The sequence below is a fragment of the Nilaparvata lugens genome, chromosome 11 (assembly GCF_014356525.2).
Source record: "Nilaparvata lugens isolate BPH chromosome 11, ASM1435652v1, whole genome shotgun sequence".
Taxonomy (NCBI): Eukaryota; Metazoa; Arthropoda; class Insecta; order Hemiptera; family Delphacidae; genus Nilaparvata; species Nilaparvata lugens.
In genome coordinates this window covers 23584428-23604933 of record NC_052514.1, presented here as the reverse complement: position 1 = coordinate 23604933, position 20506 = coordinate 23584428, and the positions used below count along the sequence as shown (strand labels likewise).

General features: G+C 36.1%; 1 protein-coding gene and 1 long non-coding RNA gene across 4 annotated transcripts in view; both read right to left on the bottom strand.

Annotated features, from left to right (window-relative positions):
- LOC111048008 (fasciclin-2) overlaps nucleotides 1–20506 on the bottom strand; it is a 283669-nt gene that overhangs the window by 56687 nt on the left and 206476 nt on the right. The window lies entirely within an intron of this gene.
- Nucleotides 4537–20506, bottom strand: part of LOC120353586 — a 61072-nt gene continuing 45102 nt past the window's right edge. Inside the window, exon 4 of the long non-coding RNA XR_005572484.1 lies at nucleotides 4537–6046. This is a non-coding gene — a long non-coding RNA (uncharacterized LOC120353586). The remainder of the gene's footprint in view (nucleotides 6047–20506) is intronic.

Genomic DNA, 20506 nt, shown 5'->3' with positions numbered 1-20506 from the left:
AGAATATGAGAGACTGAAGTTTGATAATAATCAACAAATTGGAAATTAAAAATTGATTTTCCAGAGATACAAGATATAAAAATTAATTTTGTTAAGTGAATCAATGTGAAAATATGAATTACCAGCGATGTAACAAGTCTGCCTCCTAATGGAAGTTCTAGGAAATTCAATTTAATTACAAATTGCCAATTCTCAGAAGCAATAGAGCAAACCCGGAACTAAGCTAGCGATAAAAACGAACAAAGCTTTGTACTTATCAGCAGTGCAACATTCTCTGAAGTTCCAACTTTTCACAGAAACAATAGACTGATCAATAATTCAACTATGTCGACTTCATTCTTCAAGTCAAAAAGAGGTAGGAGACCTTTTCAATCCACATAATAAACTGGGGCAAGTAGGCTGAAAACATTAAATTTGAAACTTTGTTCTTAAAGGATAAATATGTTTTGTTTAGAATAATGAAGGTTTCATTCATCGCAAAACAGGGTGACAGACTTGTTTGCTCGACAGACTTTATGTGTCGAATCGCATTTCAATTCAGGATTTTATGAGAATTTCCTGCTCGTGACCAATGCAAATCGATAGGTTGCTACTCATCCAAAGCGGAAGACAAAAAGCAAGTGCACAGTTTGAAGAACACAAGAGTCAGCTACCAAACCTACCGACATTCTTTTTCTGAGAAAATATTTACGGGTTCAAAGACTGAACAATAATCACCCAAGATACTACTAACTATATTATAATAATAATACTGAGGGTGATGCCCACATAAGCTCTCATGCTTGTGCGTGGATAATGAGTGAGAAGGATTATGATGAGAGATGACGACTACTTTTTAGGTAATCGGGACCGACGGCTTATCGTCTCCTCCGAAAGAAGGGGGATTGTGATTGTGTTGTGGTCAAAAACTTGTGGCCCCGGACAGATTCGAGCTCGGGTCTCTTAATTATCAGACCAGCGCGTTATCACTCACTCCAACGAGCCACCCAAACTATATTATAATACTAGCCGTCGGGCTCGCTTCGCTCGCCATATCCGTCTAGCCAGGGGGCTCCGCCCCTTGGACCTCCGACTGGATCGTCCAAGAATGAGATCAGTAGACTCGCTTCGCTCGCCTGCATTTTTCATTTGAGTATTTTTATCATATGTTAGGACAATCCAGTCGGGGGTACAGACTAAACGTCTGGCTAAACGCATATGGCGAGCGAAGCGAGCCTGACGGCTAGTAATATAATATTCCCAGGATTGAAGTAGCAGTGCCCAATCAATTTTCCGCGATAAATGCATTTAAATCTTCAACTTGGTGCCAACCTAACAAAGTCAACTCAACTTAATGCCAACCTGACAAAATTATTAATTTAGTTGCCAGTTAACAACTGTTTCGAAGAGGTACTCTATCTAGATTATAGTTCTATAGTAACATATGGAAATACTATATATAGTAATATATGGAAATTTCAATTATAATTTCAAAGCGGGATAGAAGCGATGAGAACTCTAAAATATCAGTTACGAAGATAAAGAAGCCCAACAGAAAAAAAACATTTGAATAAATAATTCGGAGGAGTTTTGCTGTTGGCGTATTAGGACTCACATGCTTCCTCTGCTAATGAGTTTGCTGTTTCGAGAAGCTAACTTTCTTCAAAAGAGCAACTCCATATCGCGCATTCATTTTTCTATAGAAGAGAACGAGAGTGTGCAGCACATAGGCTACTCTGGAAGTTATCAATTTCAACCACCATACACCCTTTTTGATCTCATTTTTCCTGATTAAGTTTGAGCATTCCTTCTCATTTGGCAAATTAACGGATCCAGATCACCACATACAGCTAACAACTCTCAATGTATGAACTGGGCTTCTGAGCATCAACAAACCATCTCACATGGATGACGTCTCTCGTAATATTTCCGTATCTATTTTCCATTCAAAACTGTGGAAGTTATGAGGGATCTCACCACCCTTAATAATAGATGTAACGTTTTCAGCTGTCTCACTCTCTGCGGGGGGTCTCCCTCTTTTTCTACGCCCTCATCGTTCTAATTTTCCGGTCCAGTGATGTGTCTTTACCACTTTGTTCACCTTAGCAGTCACCCTCAACGTGGAACTACAGCCATACATTTCTTATGGATGCGTAGGCACTGTGAAAATTATATGTTTTCTCATTCACTTTGAGATTGTTTTCTCGTTTTTAGAAGAATACTATGGATTCACGTTGTTTAGAAGCAATATATAGTATTCAGGATTTTCGAGAATTAAAGATTCAATGAGATCTTGAATAAGAATTATTTTGATTGAATATCAATTGAGATGTGATTTTGGAATTCAGAGAGCTAGGAGCGTTCAACTGTTAAATTGACATTACCAGACTATTTTCCTAAATCAACAATGGAAAAAAATAATATGATTTATATTTTTGTGTAGTGAAAAGCAGATTCAAAGAGTATGTTTATCCAGTAGATTATTATGAAGGAAACAGACTCATTTTCAATCATTCTTCTACAAGTTCAATTGATTTCTTTAAACAAAACTAAAAAGAATGCAACTTCACTTTCAAGTGGCTACCAAGTTTCAATAAGTTCAATAAGCAGAGAGAACATTGTTTATTTGAATTTACTGAAATACAGAGAGTTGATTAATTTCTTCAGTCGAAGTATTTTGACTTAGTAAAATAATCTGCAAAACATGGTTTCAAAAAGTATTCATACCAATGAAAGTGACAAATATACTTTTAAATGTTATCAAGTAACATATTCCTTGGTAATCATAAGAATTTTGTAATATTCTTGATATATTTTATTTGCTATAGTTAAGCTTATATTTTTGAATGATGTGTGAAAGTAAGAATCATGATCCGCAGCTGCCGAATTTAGTAGCAACACCTCCTTAAACGAATTTGCAACTCTAGAGCTTTTAATGTTGTTCATTGAGGTACTATATGAAACGTTACTTTGCAGCTAGAAGGCGAGATGCTAAAATTACTTCGTTACGGCAATGTTTCTACATTGTAAGGCCTGAATGAATTACTCTCCGACAGCATCTATCATTCCCTTGTTTCAGAATTCATTAATATCAATTTGGCCTGCTAGGCCGTATCTGCTCTCCTCCCCACTCCTCTATCCGATCTCCTTTCGCCTCACTTGCAGGCCAAATTAAATCTCACGCGAACTTCTCTTGTTTTGCGCGGAAGAGTGCAATTTTAAGTTTTCTTCACTTTCACTTCTCACTCTCCTTCCCTGTCTTTGTCTTGTATTATAACTCCATTTCCCTCGACGTCAATCGATCAGTTAGGGTTTTAAACATTTACTCAGTGACTTCTCAACCTTAACCACTCTATACTAATGTGTATTGCGAGAATAAGTGAATATTTTGGGTGATGTTTATGTTGAAAAATTTAATGAAGAACATTCAATTACATTTAACAAATATACGACTCGGGTTCCATTAGCGGTTAGCGGAATTTATCGAATTTCCCAATGAATTCTCAAGAAACTATTTATTTTGGATGACACAATAACACAATCTTACACAGATTTCCTTGGAGAATAATTTTAATGTTAATTTTAATTTTTATAACTTTCCTCAAAAAATGAGAAAATATACGATAATTGAGATTTTTATTGATGAAATGTTTTTTCAACATCAACTATATTTGCTTCTAAGTTTTTGATAGGACTACTTGACAACTCTATTTCAAATCACTGGGATCCTAGGATCCTTCAAGAGTTTTTAAGGATAGAATTTCGCCATTTGACTAGTCGACCATGGAGTAAAATAATATTCGAGGGTACTAGTGATTCATTCCAATTGTATCCATCTCAAGGATTGCAAAAATGATATACTATCAACCAGGATAGGAAAATTAAGCAATCATGAAAAATCTATCAACATATCACTTCTGACAGTTCAATATTACTGTAATATTCACATTTGCATAGTGACTGATATTATAGGACTTAATTGATTAAAATAGCTCCTGATCTTTTCTCAATAGATGATACTATTACAGGGTGTCCCACCAAGGTTGTAACAGCCGTTGACCATAGATTCTACACAATATTTCTGACAAAAATGTTAAGTAAACGTTTCTCCTATCGACCTTAGTTTTCGAGATATATAGATTTTTTGATATTTTCAGAATATGCCTACTTCCGCTGTTTGTGAATTCCCTTATTTTGAAGGTGTTCATCCCAGATATTAGCAGTTTTGAACACTTTATAATGGAACTTACCTTTTCTAATTTATATTTTTAATTTATTTACTCATTCGAAAGCTTATGAAATGGGGAAGTTTTTGAAATATTGAAACCCACTATAATTACCTGGAAAAGAATCAAGAGAAAACGGTTTGAAATTCGACTTTGAATTTGAAGAAAAGCATTTTTTCAAGGTTAAGCCCTAACAAAAAACTGCAAAATATCTAACAACAAATAAAATGACATTAATAAATGTTTCTCTCTTTCCAACAATACCCTGGAATTTGAAATTCAACCAGTAGCTTTAGAGTTATTGAGTATTTAATGACCGGAAGTAGGCATATTCTGAAAATATCGAAAAATCTATATATCTCGAAAACTAAGGTCGATAGGGAAAACGTTTACTGATCATTTTTGTCAGAAATGTCGAGTACAATCTATGGCCAACGGATGTTACAACCTTGCTGCGACATTCTGTATATTTGACTTTATCATTTTTTCAATGATTTTATTATTGAAGAAATCAAATTCTAATTCTAGTCGAATGAAATCCAAAGAATTCTAAAGAGTTCATTAGACTATAAAATGTTGAATGAAATCTTCTGAAAAATTAATGTGATCCATCGTGGAGTAGGCCTACGCTTCACTTCCGCAAAGTTCACACCTACAATAAGATTATTTTCAAAATACAGTCCACCAACTCGAAACCTGGCAACATTTTCACCAACAATAGCCATTTCTGAGGAGAATTGACACGTCTACTCTCTCACGCCACTAAAGAAACGTCTGTTGACAGGTTAGGTCGTGTCAAGCTCACAGAACATTTCGGAAGCGACGCGCATTTTATTGAATTCAACCAGAGCAGTCTTCGCTTGCTGACTCGTAGCAAATACACGTCACTCTCAATGCACTCGCGTTGGCACACCAACTTTTTCTCAAAATACCAAACACCCAGATTCTGTCTCACATCCAAGAGGTGAAAACTACGAGAATATTTAGCACCAACATTTTCTGAAACCCGTCAGGTGACCTAAATACTGCTCACAATACGGAATAGTTTTTGAGAAATCTCCACATATCCCAAAAGTAGTATGTGCTATAGTTTCCTACCTTGAAGGAGATATGGAGTAGTGGAAGTAGTTGGTGGGAAAATGGCGGAAAGTTTTCAAATTCAGGCTCTTTGGTACGTCTAGAGTTTTTAAATAAATTATGGTTAAGAGGAATATTCTGAAAGAACTTACAGATTTACATCTGAAAAAATTAAGTGAGAAGCTGTATCAAATCAAAATCATATTGTTTGTATAGAGTAAGGGTTGAAATAAGTAAGGCTCATAACCAGGGACCAGGATCCACGTTATCAATCATCATCATTGAAGGCTACCTAACTAAACAACCGACTTGCAGATTAATCTATCTAGAGGTGAGTACAGACTTTCGCTCTGCTCCGCAATCGAACATCACTCGAGCAGATCGATTGATGATCGACCGGGGAGCAAGAGTGGAACGCGAGAAGAGCTAACATCTCCTGTAACGTTCATGATCGGAGCGAGTGCAGAGCGTGCGCGGGGCGTGTTGGAGGCGCGTATATCTGTACGCACCTTTAGAGTCTCACAGATTGAGCAGTGATTCCACTATTATTATTTTCACCATTAAGGATATTCTTGAATGTTTCTTACTATTCACAATAGCCAAAATTATTCCTCAATCAAAATAGTAATTTGATTATCAGTGAACTGATTTTTCAGGTGGGCCTCAACATCACCATCAAAAACGAACCAACTTGATCAAATGCAGCTCTAATAATTACCACTTACTCGGCTCAGAGAAATCTTTCAGAATATAGTGTCAAGTACCTGTGGAAAAAGAAGAAGTGAATTAATTACATGGAATGAACAGAAGAGTTATCAAACCAGCTTCAAATATACAGTACTAGAAAAAGTATTTCACTATAATTTCACTTCAGTTTTTTAAGGTTAACTCAGAGAGTCGGCCTATTTCATCAGTATCAGCCTGAAATTAATCATTACAACAAAGTAAACATGCAAAGATTCATTCTGCATGTATAAAAGGATTCATGATTGATCTCGAAGCTGAATAATATTTATGATTTTCACTTTCTGTTATTGATTGGCAAAGGTTAATGATAACGTTCAAATGAGGACACCAATTCAGTTCCTAGACGCCCTATGCAATCAAACTTGAGACTATTCATGTATTTCAATTATCATGATAATACACTAGTGACTAGTGTGATGCAGCACTGGACTCAGTACCTGATGTCGGTTGACCCAATAATCCAATCACGGATGAGATGTCAAAGGGCCTTACTGGATGATGACCTATCTTGACACTTGACACTACACCTGTTATTACATCACACCATCACTCTCTAATAGAGTTAGATTGTAACATCATTGATACTCAATTACAGAGGAGATGAGTAGTACACATGCCAAGATTTCGGTGCTAGTAGTCAAGTCTCACAATCACACAGAAAGGGGTTGAATGCTACATGAATTACGAGAAAACCAACTTGTTGAAATGCAAATTTCATAGACAAGATTGATGGTGAAAGGATGGATGACAGGTTATGCAATGGCCAAAAAGGGGGTGGTGTATGAGTGGGGGTGGAAAAGTTATGTTGACAACTCCCTCCCTTCGGGAAGGAAGGTGCTGTTGATGAGGGGTTGATTAAGGTCGACTTAAGGGACTGTAAGGTGGTAGGGATCAGCGAAGGTATGTTATCGATGCTGTAGTCTGGCTAAGAAGGGTCTATAGGTTGTCAACCCCCGGCCAAAGTTCACCCTCAGTGCATTTCAGGTTAGATTTACTCCTTAGAAACACTCCCCGTCCCCTAAAACGTCTTCGACAATGTATAGTCTCTAAGGCCAAGATCTGGGTCCCTTCTGGATTAATAGCTCCCTCAGGAATATGATGGACTAGCGGGATTACTACTCAGGTCCAAACAATCATCAACATCATGCTCAGGGGCAAACCACAACATCATCATCATTCAGATCGCTACCATTATCAGAGACGAAGAGATCTCTCCGTGCTCAATTCAGGAGCTAGGTCTCTCCTTCTATTCTGGCTGCAGATAATTACTTAATTAATAACAAACAAACCCGAGAGCCGTTGGCTGAAGGCAGTGTCCCATCATCCTACCTGATCACTGCACTGACATCCTCCGCCTGTCATAACTGAATCCACCAAATCTCAATCCACAATTGCTGCTTCTGAGCGCGCTCCCCCTTCCAGCCCACCGCAACACAAAGCTCTAAATCCATTCAATCCCAGAGCTGTTTCCCTGCTCCTGTATAATTGATCATCCTTTTCCCCCAACAGGTACCGTTGATGTTGATGTAGTCATTTTCCATCGCTTCATAGTATCGAATATTGGTTTGTAATCTCGAGTGCACGATCCTTGATAGATGATTAATCTTTGACGATATTGATAGATGACGGCCTTTATTTGCAACGGAAAATTTGAATATCAATCTATTTATATTTGACCTGCATTTGAACGAAAAATAAATCGAGACACTTTGATTTTTGGTACCTCAATTTTCCAGACTTGTAAAATTTTATTATAATAGTCAGAAATAAATTTTATTCTTGCTCTCCTATTTTTGCTCTGACAAACACCCATTTTTTAGACTGGATATCATTCAATTTCTTCATTTAGAGCTCTTTGTCCAGTAATCAGCACTTAATCCACTTCTTCAAGTGTTCAATTTATGTTACAATAATTAAATCTCAAATCATTTTATAGATTGTTATGATCAAACAATTTAGTAGTTAAATTATTTGAACTTTCTCTCCATGAGAAATGTTCACATAGAATTGTAGTGATAGATGGAAAAAATTAAATTCTAACCATGACACACTACAGTAGTTGAAAGTATGTAGTGGTTATTCCATTCTTTTTATGTTTTCACGAGAAGAACGAATAGAGCAACTATACGGAAATTTATATATCCAATTCTAAAAGATTACAAAATTTGAAAAAACATGCAAATCAGAAACATTGAGAGTCTGTGAATGTAACCGAGAACTTTTCCTTTTTATATGTTTCATTTAGACTCTCACACAGATATTTTCATATTAAGGATTCAAGTCAATTCATTTGTTTTCATAGTAATTCCCAAGTGGAGGGTACGGGGGGTGAATCTGGTAAACCGGAAGTAGAGGTCTCCTGATAAGGATGATAGGGAGGTGGAACCTAACCAAGCAGGAATAATGGTCGAGTAACAAAATGGATGATCCAAGCTCTCCAACTTTCACCATTCTCATCAGAGTCCGCTTTTGTTGGGAGGAACCTCATAAAAGTTTCTGTTTTAAACGAGGGAAGCTGTCAAGTTCATGAATAAGGGTAACTAGCAGATAGCACACGAAGACATACTCCCATGTCTGGTGAACAACTGATAACAAACTTTGATGGCAGATACTTTTTGTTTCTGTTGACTCCGCTTTTTTCCACGCATCACGTAGAATAACTGATAGAGAAGAAGTTCACATATTCAGCCAAATAGAGAACTTACTTGAATAAAATTTTGAAATATTCAAGTCTTGACAATCTCTCTTGAAGGTCTAAGATAACGTCAAGGTACAATTTTGAAAATGATCGTATAGTAAGGGTCTCAATGCAAGAAGAAACTTTGTTGTAGTTCAGACAGACACTGTTTTACTAGTAAATATTTTAAATACACTTACTTTTCTTGGAGTATTGAGGAATGCATTTCACTTCTGAGGAGGGAATACCTGACACCAGGGGCGCTTGCTTTCTATGGGTTGTGTGGCCAAAATGTGTGAAAATATTGCATTTATTTGGATTTTATTTGGACATTGATTGAATTTGTCATTTTTGAGGTGTTTAAAAATATTGTTCGAGTGTTTTGAGCCTCTGGCTTTTTTGAAAAATAAATCAGGAAGCACATTATATTTTTGTATGAACAGGGTTGAATGGTAAGGAATTGGATACTTCAATCCACATTCATAAACTTCTGTACAATATAATTACATAACTTATTGTCGATTGAAAAAAATACTTGAATAAGTTGGAGTATCATCGTATCCCATTTTAAACAACTTAAATGATAAAATCCATGCTTTGAGAGGTCAGAGGGCGAAGATGATGATTTTCATCATAGCTGTACCTGATTTTCAGGATGTACAGATAATACAGTATATATGAATATAATATCTATTTCATTGGAAATTCTCTTAGTAGATTTCATTGAATCATTAGATGTGAGTATAATTAGAGAAAAAATAGTTGAAGCGTCACATGTAACCAATTTTCCGTCTCAAGAGAATTTTCCACTTCAATACTGGATTATGATAATATTTCTTACAATTATATTTTCTATGCGGGAATGCTCAAATTCACTATTGTATAAGCAATGATCCTGATATGGCCGTGCCCTGAGAATGTCACATCTAGTTCAATTACGGGGAGAAAGAACAGACAAGAGGAAAACTTCTAATGCCATCTTCAATCCACGAGTAGCTAGCTCCTGGGGCAATATGATATTTGCACTAACATTCGCCATCTAGAAATTTTCCATAGAAAAATAAAACAGTCTTTTTGCAAGAATACGGGGACAGACAGAGAATACCGGCAGCTTCCTTGCAGGGGTTTCCTATAATTTAATGGAATATCCGTGAGTCTGAAGTTACTGAACAATATTGCATTTTAACAATGCTGTATTTTCATTGTTAATATAAAAATGGAATATTACAGAAAAGAAATGCAAATTCCAGCTTGAATATCAAATAGCTTACTATTTTATCCTGAGGTGAAATACAAAGGTACTGAGAACTATGAAAGAGGAACAGTTGATATGATATTATGCAGTGAACTATTTGTGTGGTTCAATACGTTTGCTTTTATTATTGAAACGAGTAAAAATTACTATACTGAAAAATCAATGTTTTTGGAAATAAGTTAATGTTAGGAGTCATTTCAAAAACATCGATTCATGAATGAATTTGGAAATTACAAAGTTTCAGAAACTGGTTTCTATAGAGAAAGCATACGTAGTAACTTCCACTGTTGGAGTATGCATTTTGAATGGCTGCAAATTGGATAGTAGAAAATTGAATGTGGGTAGAAACTCATATTTTCTCAGCAAAATTAATATAATATGAATATAAATTTGATACAGAGCCTTCAAGCTTTGCAAATATTAGATGTAGAAGGCACATCAACACAACACATGAGCTTTTCGTGTTCGAACTTTCATGTATAAGCATTCCAAACAAGGAGGAATAAATCACAAGATAAAAATGATTCAACCAATTATCACAAATGTACTTCTCTCAAATTTAGAACATTGATTACAATTTCTTAATTGTAGCTGTTAGTGGATCGTGAATAAAATTGAATTAGAAAATGTCAAAAATTCAAATCACTTCCTGGGATGACTCCATACAGACACTCAGTGAAATATGGGATTGGAAATCTCAACAAATCTAAAATTGCAGAAGCACATTCATGAATAAATTGAAAAAAGTAAAGTAGTCTGTAACGAAGATGAATGGAGGACATATATAAAAAATGGGAGGATTATGCACGGGATTTTGACAACTCTACGATTGTATTGTGGGAGGGAGGCGGTATCGGGAGGGGGAAGAGTGGTGAGGAGTGACGGGGAGGAGGTTTAAAAGCACACCGTATATGCCCTGCCAAAATAACAAACATAAATAAATTGAGGCAATTCATCATACAAGAGCTGCTCTGATTAGGGTGAAAGCTTGGCGGCAGAGGGACGGGTACTGAGTTGTATGGGCGACCCTGGCTGCATCCACAAATCATTTGATTAGTCCAAGTTGGTGAGGAAATAGGATACTGCGGATAAGAGCAGGTGAGTGGAATACGAATGGAAGAGAACAAGAAAGAGCAGTTCAAAAGGAAATTATTTAAGGAAAAATGAATGGAAATTATGGAGATTGAAAAAGAGTGAAGACGATTATTGTTGAATCTTCTGTGTCTACAAGTAGAGTTTTTCTTATATCTTCAGAATGCAGGGTGTGTGGGATCCGTCGCTGTTCCTTAAAACATACAAAGAGGTTATAATTGCAGTTGTGTTTACTTTACCAACATAGTTATTGGTGCATTTATCAGTGCATTGGTATGTATGGAGTTTGAAGTAGCATTATTCTACCATGATATTTTTTTACACTGGAATGCGTTACAAATCGAACCATAAGAAACCTTTCAAATAGATATTGAACGCAACTTGTTACACCCTTGGCAATGATTCAGTTTTCCCCTCTTTAAATTTTGTACCTTTTGAACCTACTTGTTCCTATACATTATTTGTCAACTATAATATGATTCATATCTTTCACCGTTCTTTCATAAACTTCTATTAATCGTGCATTATTCGTCCTATCGTTATAAGATTTCTGCTTTCACGAAACATGAATGACAAACACAATGCCGGACGCACCCCATTGAAACCATCTTCAATTTTATAATATTCACATCAGAATCTCCTTTCTTAAAATTCTATCCGTCATCTCAGCATATATTTCCTCTCTCCCTTATCATCCATCACGCCATTCTTCCTTCATACATCATGCCTTCTCCATCATATTCCCATTCGGCTGCTTTTGTACCTTTCGTGGAGAGGGGACGGGGGTTGAGAAGGAGAAGAGGAGGATTCAGGGGACCACAGACACAGTCAAACCTCCCCCTTCGCATCAATCTTGTAAGGGCGGTGTCCTTATTTAAATATTTCCAGGGGTTCCAACGAAAATACCCGGTAATTTTAGGGGTGCCCCAACACCACAAGGTGGTACTGGGTTGCTTTGAATGTCCTTTCAGCACCAGCAACAAAGGACAGACCCCTCTCTACATTTTGCTTCTGATTCACTTTACCGATTAGAGTGGTCCGCCCCCTGTCATCACACATCTGTCCCTTGCTCACTGACCTTCTCACACTCTCTCACTCTCACACTCTATCTCTCTTACTCCATGTTTTATTTTGAATTGTGGTTGTATACATAATAAAGGTCTTGTCCTCCCCCTCAAGGTTAGTTACCCTTCCTTACAAGGTTACCCAGGGGGTGCATGTTGTTCACAGCTACTCATTATACACAGCCACCCTGCTACTGTCCCAAGTTTAGTCCACTATTAACTACAGTTGAGAGTAATAGCATTTACCACCGTCATTCGATTTGAATTTGAATGCGATCTTCAAAGTGCTCTCTTCCGGTTGCTGTGCTATCTTGTGCTTCTATCCATAGGGGCAGCAAACATGGTCAAGTCAAGTTATACCAGAAACCTGAATGAAACCACAATGGATAATAATGATGGAAGATTGAGAGCGGTTTAAGTAGAATATATTGCTTAGCTTTATGTAACTATTTTCAGATTCTTTACTTAATCAGAAATATTGTTTGATCAAGTTCCTCAATTTGAGGATTGGAATGAGTTTGAATGTAATTCCACAAAATGTATGATCATATGATATCAAATCAATATTTTTAAGAAATAGAAACGAGGGAGAATAACAATAAACCTACTGACTGGAATCAACATTTTCTTGAGTCCGACGATCCCACATGAAACTATAAAGAATATTTGAAAATGTTCAGTTTTCTTCCATTCGGGCAAGCTCATGAATTCAAGTAGCCTTCATGAAATTCACAATATAAAAATGTATCAGTCAATATTTCCCTGATAGTTGAATTCAAAATGTCTTACCGTCATACTTGAAAAAACTATTCCAGATGAGAGATTTCTCTCGTACTTGTACTGTATAATATAAGAAGAGTTCTACTGTCTCATCCATGCATGATGTTTTCCAATATAGAAACATCCACTTCTTCAGAATATAGTTGAGAACGACCTGGATAATGAATCTCTTGAAAACTTATCGTTTCTATATTTTCATGATTGAGCTCCGTTGAATACTACACACTATTCAGAAAATCAGGATGTATATTTCAATCAGGATCATTAGCGAAAACCAACTACTGACAAGTGGATATTTGCTTCAATTTTTCAGATTCTCAAGTACTTGCTATTCTGTTGCCCACTCACGTTCAATACAGTAAGAAGCTCGCAACGTAACAATGCTAAGCTGCAAATATAAAGGCCTACATACTGAAGTAACAGTATTGCATCGGTTCCATTATTGTGTAGGAAACTTGAACTCTTCAGTTCCTTCACATTAGCTTCTCTATTTCTTGTCTACTGATTCGGCCTTTAGCAGTTCATGTCTTGCTTCTTCTTTCTTCTTCACTCATCTCTTTCACGTGACTAAGATATGGTATACTTCAGACTTGTAAGCTGAGTAGTTTAGCCTTCATAAAGATGTCTCAATTTGGAAGCAATTTTTAGAATTTGTCTGATCACATCCCACAATCTATGAGCTCATAAGAAGTGTGAGGAATATTACATGTACAGTATACAGTATGTACAGAAATGTATGTACAGTATATTGATTTGCTTTCTGTGTAGTTGTGGAGTTGATATTATGGAAAATATTAGATAAAAAAATGGTCAAAACCAAAGATTTTATTAAAAGTAAAAAGGCGGTTTTGGCTGTTACACAATGATGTAATAGTAATAATAACCAGTTTACCAGGGATTGATAATAATTGTGTAACAACCGAAACCGGTCTTTCTACTTCTTTAATAAAATTTGTGGTTTTGACAATTTTTTAGTTTTTCAATTTAATATTGATTTGCTCTACTATGATTTGGAAATGGGCTGTCAAACATTATCCCATTCAATAAAGCTCCGGTAATCGTAAGGGATTTTGTAAGAGGGAAGAAATTAACTTTCGAATATTCTCGATAGTTCTAGAAACTAATACATTATATGAAATAAATTATATGGATTTTGGTTTTACGTGGTCACATATAAGAAGCTCATGACTGATCGCAATTCTGCTACATTCATAAATATTGTTTTCTTTGAAATCTACAAATGAAATTCGTATCACTCTCCTTGTGGTGTTCGACACCCTTCTGAAGACCACTATTTTATTTACCAATAGTTTTCATCAATCTTCAATCAAATAGTACTTTCCATGTGCAAACATTGCGAATCCAGCAAAGAGGATTTGTTCAAGCTTTGTCCACGCTTCGAGCCAAAGGTAATAGATGATGGGAGTGATGACGTTCATAAGATTTGAAAGATGAAAGGTGAACAAAAGAAAAATACGAGAAACCGAAAAGTCAGGGAGACCGTGATAAGCTGTCGGCAGAAAAAACGGATTACGACAGAAGATGAAGGATTGGTCCACATCCTCATCTCATCTCACCCACATTTCTATATCTATATCCATCTCACCACTATGAACAGGACCTCTATACCTATACATGGCTTACTTTTATCCCCATGCTTGCCTTTTGATGTGCCAGACCCTCTTCACAACTTCTGCGGATTTTTTCAGGGTCATCACAGGAGACTCCATAATGTTGGCTGACGAATTTCATGCCGGTTTTGCAAAAAGGGAAAGAAATAACAAACAAGGAGGGCCCCATATTCTTCTTTTTGCTCATTTCCCTCTTCCTCGTCCTTATTTTTCAAATCACGAGGGAGGAAAAAGGTACGGATGACGTGATTATAGCACCAGCACCAACAAAAGATGGAGCACCTTTTCGGCAACTGTCTGTACCCTCCTCCCACCATCAGATTACATGGTGGTCTCCTGTTGTAGTAGTTGTTATTTTTACGATATACCAAGACTACCATGGACAGATCTTCGCTACGAACAATAATCGCTCCCTTTTGTATGTGTGTGTGTATAATAACATTATTGTATTACGTGGGCCCGACTATTGCAATTGTTAATTCGGCCACCCTCCACTAGATGTCGCGCCTGTCAATCGTCTGTCACCAGCATCTCTCTGACAAAAGGCCCGCAATTGACAAGAATCAGCGTTCGCAAAAACTCATCGCACAAGTAAACAACGTAACGAGCCGACCCAGTCTGGCTGACAAAGCAAGATATGAAACAGATTGGGATTAGTGAGGGTGGCATTCCCCCCTCTGCCAGTCCGGCCAGTCGTTGCGATTCTGTCCAAAATTGAGACAAATTACCACCCTACTCCAACCCATATGGTGATAGGTTGGTCGGCTAAGTATTATTGATTAGGTTTATATTCGATTGTGGAGATGGATTGAAAATTTGTTGATGAAATGGGAAATTCTAACGAAAGGATATTAAGATAAATTACGGGATTGTGGCCCATATGGTGATGTGTGTAATCAGGGATGATTTGCTTAGAATTATTGATTCGATTGTGGTAAATGATTGATTATTTGAAGATTTTGTGGAATATATTGAGATGGATTTACTGGATTTTGTCCCATATGGCGTAGTATAGCCTAACCACGGAAACCTACTCTCTTTTATTGATAAGACATATATTTTTGATTTATGGTTGATAACTGATTTATGATAGCTGATTATAATTGATTGAGAATTTTTATCGGATATTAAGATGGATTACTGGAATACAGCCCATATGGTGAATTGATAATATAGAACCAGAGAAGATTATAGAATATTATAATAATTGGTTTGGTTTACAGTTAGATTATGTATTAGTAGAATCTGTTGACGATTCTGGCATGGAAAAATAGGAATTGGATACAAGATAATGCTGAAATCGCACTGCGTTCCTAAATTTTAAAAACTCACTTCCATTTTGTTTTAATTATTTTATTTTATTATATCACTTTTCTAGATCCTCTTCACAAAGTAGCCTAAAACCATTTCTAATCTTAAAAGTCACCATGACAGCAAAATTATTATTTTTCAATTATATGCGAAGATAAGTGAACCGCTGGGTTGGAGAACTCGCTCCAGAACTGTTGTATTGTGATCTTTGAAGCCCGCAACTTTAAATTATACAGAGTAGGTGAACATTATGGAAACATCTAAATATTTCTTGTAAAATAATAATTGACAGGTTTCATTGGGGATCCTATTTGAAATGAAAAATTACTGTTCAAAAACTACTCTGTTGTAAATCATGTTGTACATTAACCAGCTTAGATATGTCAGCGCATGGAGGACTGTCTGTGTCAGGGTACAAAGAATACAATGTACCTATTCTAGGTACATTGGTCTGTGTGTAGCTTCCAAATAGCCTCAGCTGATACTATGAATGAATGGAAAAACTGTTTTAATTGCATGCAATGAATTCTTCAGTTGACTTAAAATGATAAAACACGCCAAATTTCTTCTTCTATGTTATTTGTTATATCCTGGAAAAGGACGAAGAAGTGAGTCAATTTTGTTGTCTATGAAACTAGACCTGTAAAAAGGTTCGAAGAATGCATGTCCAAAATTTGAATCTGATAGATCAATTCTTTCTAAAGTTATTGTAAAACATAAAAACAGACGGACAACAACTTTGGCCTTCAGTAAGTCAAAAGTGAGAACTCGCTAACGCTCGTTCAATTAAAATCTCATTTGTAAACCTTCATTGGCGATAATATAGGATAAGTTATTATATATATGACTGAATACTAAATGGATTAAAATGAATTATTAAATGAATGGATTAAGAATAATTGACTTCATCGTCTGTGTCATTATTAAACGAGCAAAGAATAACATAAGATGTTAAACGTGTATCAAATTGGAATATATTTATCTCCACTTCAGTTATTGTGAAACTTTCTAGACGAAAAACTCGTTTTACACCCTGTTACACTTTGAAAACTCCAACAGAGGGGAATAGTAGTTGAAAAGTACTGAATAACACGATATTTCCGAGAAAAATATTATAAAAGGGTCGAAGCTGCAAAAACTTTTTCAAAAATACGAAATTGATATTATATTCGCAGAGTACAATAACAAGGAAGAGTAGTCAAAAAATTGATTATAATTTTGGAAAAAAATATGATAAAGAGAAAACAAGGGGTGCAGATGAGAAAAGATGGGTTGGGGAGAGAGGAAGGTTTGTCAAGTTGAGAGACAACATTAAAAAAAAGTAATAACAAAAAGGAGAAGAAGGGTCGTTTTCCATCAGGACACAATAATGAAGAGGGTCAGAGTGAAATGGTATTTTTCTATTAGAATTACATCGGGTGCAGGTGTCAAAACTTTGAGACAGTTTCTTTCATCAGATGAAATCATCATCTTCATCATGGCTGTAGATACAAGAAGAGCAGTCACCCCTGATTGTGATCGGTGAACGGTATTTTCGTTAGCATAAAAAGGAAAAGGGTGTAGCATGAAATATAATATTACTGAGGGTGAGTCTATTTTTTATCAGATGAGAGAAATGTTAGAAGGGGAATCAATACTTCCAATATTCTTCAGATTGGGCCAAACCTGATCCACAAATTCTCAAACAATATCCATGCTTATTCAAAATTATATAGCTGCGTTAACACCAAAGCTATTAACAAAATGTTGATAACTTAGTTATCTAATCAATCTAATGGAATCTATAAGGATTAAGTTATTGACAAAATGTTAATATTGGTGTAAACGCAGCTTTAGATTCTCTTTTAAAAATTAGCTTTTTTATTTCGGATGATACCCACATGAGCCTTTTGATTGTGCATAATGCTAAGTTGGTGAATTGATTAAATGATCAAACGTCCATGCCATCGGCGGGATCCGAACCCACGAATCAGGCGGTGCTAGCAGACCGAAGTTTGTAACACTTCTTACCTAGACTAACCCGGCCGACCGACCTTTCCTTATAAAATTTATAAGGAAAGTGAGATATATAGAGAAAAATGTATAAGGGGTGACTGCTCTTGTATCTACAGCCATTATGGAGATGGTGATTTCATCTGATGAAAGAAACTGTCTCAAAGTTTTGACACCTGCACCCGATGTAATTAAATTTTTAATTAAATTACATCAATGATTCCAATTCAACCAATGCTGTCAGTCCAAAGTAAATCTCTTTATAGACTTTTATCACCAACTTATAGCTCACTTTAGCTAGATTTATACTGAATAATGTTTCTGAAACATCTATTTCCATCATTATCCAATTTACTATCGAAACCCAATTATCATAATGGTTGATGTATATTTTTTGTCATATTTTTCACATTAAGTCCTAAAGTCGTAAGCACAAATTATCATACAATACGTGCGCACTTTCTTACAGTAAATTGTACAAGGACCATCCCTCAATAGGCTACATGTCAGTCACTTCATTCCTATTCTGCTGATTAGAGAAATGAACAAACGTATTTTTACAACAGTTAAGTGAACTCTATTTCCAGCCTGGCTTCACACTAGTTCATGTCATCCCATTTTCATATCAGAGTGATTGGAACATGAAAAACATTTTAGGAACATGCCACATGACACAAATCCATGTATTGTAACCGACAAAATGCATTTCAGTTTCAGGTTAAAACTGTTTTCAAACTAAATTAAACCAATTTGTAGTATTAAGTATACTATATAGTCGAATAGTGTATTATATAAAATATGCATAGTATCCATATTCGTATCATATTTGCCCAAATATAGCAAGCATTGGGCTATATTTTCCATATTCATATTCGCCTGGAACCGTGTGGTGAACAGTTTGACTAAATCAATGAAATTGCATCTATTCTCAGCACCGCAGTTCATGTACTGCAAATTTAAGGATGGGCACTACTATTTTCGGCCTCGTCCCTTTTTCATCCATTTTCCTGTCAATCCTTTCACTCCACAAGAGCTGAAAAACAGCAAATAGTAAATTGAAAATCCATGTTGTTGTTTCTGATGATAGGATTGTCAGAAAAGGAATTGGAATCGAGTATTGTGATGACATGTATCGAAGTACAGTAGTGACGGAAATGCCTGTTGCAATGCTCAATGCTGGTGACACAATGACAAGAATCTCATACAAACACTCATGTCTTTCCCATACTCCCACTAGATATCCATCAAAAATGAATTAATACTACTTGATTCCTTCCTTCCAGCATGAGACTACAGAATTGAAATATGCTTCATCCTTCTTCAAAGTAAATGGAAAATTATAATAGCAAGGACATTAATACACGTAGATAATTTGTGTTATATACAACTACCCACCTGAATCTTATCAAGATGAATCTCTACAGTCTTGACATTGTGATTACGCCTTTCTTGACAATGGAAATGAGAATACTCTTATGAGGCTCATCTCACTACTGAGTTCTATTGCTGTCATCACCGCGAATAACAGCGCACCCTATTACCAGACCTTTCAATCAAATTGTATTGATACAATCCAATTTGTAAAATTTACACTTTAAACAAATGCTAACTACAGTAAGATGACTTCATAATACTGTTGGGTTCTACCACTCAACCTTGATTAAAATTTACTCTACCACACAGACTTTCATGATAAAGCAATATATGTTTATCTGTTGAAAAAATGTGAGTGTTTATTACGAAAGATTTCATGAAAAATAGAGGAACAATATCCATCATAAATATTGATATCAGATTATTTTGTAAATTTCCTCTAAGAGAATCAATTTGAATGTATCTCAGTTGGACTCGACTCAGGAACTCTATAAATGTGCTCAAGAGAAAAGTAATTTATTTGACAGAATGAAATGTCCAATTTGGAAATTATAAGAAGTGCAAATGTGCCATGTGATACTAAAAATCACAGGGGCTGTGGGCGAACGCATTAACACGTACCATATACGCAGACAGACAGAGGAAAGATCCCTCTGCAGGTGTTCGAATGTTGCAACATACAAAAGACGTCTGTCTGTCTACATATTATGTCTGCCAACGTCTGCATGCAGACGTTTGATTTTTCCACCGTCTGCCTACTGCTGTGTGCGTTCGCCTCTAGTGGCACAGATGTCAGCTCCAATATACTGTATAGAAAGATTCCAAATACAGTAGTTTCCAACGGTTCAAACACTTCAATAAAAATAAAAAAAGTCGATTAGTTCAATGTATTGAGAGATTACTGTTGTACTCGACAATATTGACAATTTGAACGTTTCATAAAGCACCAAAGGATACAGAAGTCACCAGTCAATACTGGATACTCGGAGCACTGCAGCTTGGAGTATTGTTAGGAGTCAATAGGCGTAGTAAACTCGTCTTGGGGTTGAAATGCTCAGCCTGAGGTTGGACCCTCTTAATCAGGAACATGCATCCACCATGTTACCCAGTCACCCTAAAAGGTTCCAGTTGACATTTGTTCAGAGTGTAAATTTTCTAAATTGGATTAATTCGATGCAATTTAGTTAAAAGGTTTGGCAATAGGGAGCGCTGTCACCATTCGCGGTGATGACAGCAAACAAGATTCGAACACCATTCATTCAGCCTCACTTGCTTCTAAATCAATTGGTCTTGATTTCGGT